Genomic DNA, 1,569 nt, shown 5'->3' with positions numbered 1-1,569 from the left:
TTGTGTCACAATCGACACGCGCTTTTCTCTCTCTCTGTGGTGCAATCAGAGGTTGGAAAGGGAGTGGAAAAACAATAACACGTTTGACAAAATCACAGTCGGTCTTGTTTTTTTAATAATTTTATCGGTGTGGGTGGGTGTGTTTGTGAGTGTGACCGAAAATCCCGACGTAGTTCCAAGTCAAAGTCAGCTGCGATGCCATTTGAAGTCCCGCGGTGATGACCAACAAGTTCGTTGAATGGTGGTCGATGCTCCTGAGATGAAAGTGAGTGAAAAAGACTGTTCTTGATTTTGGTTATTGTGTGTGTGTTTGACTCTTCTTGTCGTTTATGGAAAGTTGTCGATGATTCTTTTTGATGTGAATGCCAGTGAGAGACTGCGTACTGTGTTGTTAACTCACTCAGTACGGCCAGTCCTCTCTTCTCTACACAGACCCCTCGGATGTCCACTGGGTGTCTGAATGACCCAACCTTTAGCTTCCGTCGTCAGAATTGTGGTATTCTCTGTCAACATCCACCTCTTCAGTATAACAGCCTTCCGCTTGCAATATTTTGATGATGGTAATTGGGGTGAAACGCTGTTAACGTCGTCTCTTTCGCCGTTCGTATGAAGAGAGTTAACCTGTATAAGCTGAACTTTTTTTTTCTTGCTCTTGTTCCTTTAAATTAAAAAAAGAAAAAAGAAATTTCATTTCATCTCCTTGTTCTTGTTGTCCTACTCCTTCCTCTTCCTCCTCCTCCACTTCCTCCTCTTCCTCCTTTTTAATTCATTAATTAATTAATTTTTTTATAAATGGTGTTTAATTGTTTAGGTGACTGTGTGTGTGTGTGTGTGTGTGTGTGTGTGTGTGTGTGTGTGTGTGTGCGGTGATTAACTAAATAAATACTTTAGTTTATAGTTGTTTATTTACCTATCTATTCGTTAGTGCATTCATCTGTTAATCCATTCGTCTGTTTAATGAAATCGAGGACACAAATCACATCGGGAGATGCCATTCTAAAACAGAAATTGCCCTGCACGATTCTCCTTGAACAAAGGATCAGATAAACTCCCAACTGGAGCCCACAAACTATAACAAAGGAATCATCACGTCGGTTAAAACAGGCTGGTCGACATGAAACGATTGTGAAAGTAAGTCACTAAGATGTTCAACTGCCCCCTTACCACCACCGACTGGTAAGTCTGTCAATAATAATTATCGTGCTCCCGCCTTTCAAGAAATCCGATATTTCAATCGGGTCGTGTAATGCACCCTTTAAGAAGGGTAGGGCTACATCAAAAGAACACATGAACACAGAACCATTAACAAGAAAGATATCGAGAGAGCGAGAGAGAGAGAGAGAGAGAGAGAGAGAGAGAGAGAGAGAGAGGGGCGAGGACAGTTTATTGAAGAAAGAAATCGTTCTTTTCAGTGTCTTAGTACACACAAGTAATTCAATTTAGTTCGAAGTAGAAAACCTTTGAGAAAAAGAAAGAAAGAAAAAGAGAGACAGAGAGGCAGACAGACAGACACAGACAGAGAGAGAGAGAGAGAGAGAGAGAGAGAGAGAGAGAGAGGACTGTTTGTTG

This window comes from Babylonia areolata, chromosome 1, assembly GCF_041734735.1.
Source record: "Babylonia areolata isolate BAREFJ2019XMU chromosome 1, ASM4173473v1, whole genome shotgun sequence".
Taxonomy (NCBI): Eukaryota; Metazoa; Mollusca; class Gastropoda; order Neogastropoda; family Buccinidae; genus Babylonia; species Babylonia areolata.
This window is presented reverse-complemented; position numbering follows the sequence as displayed.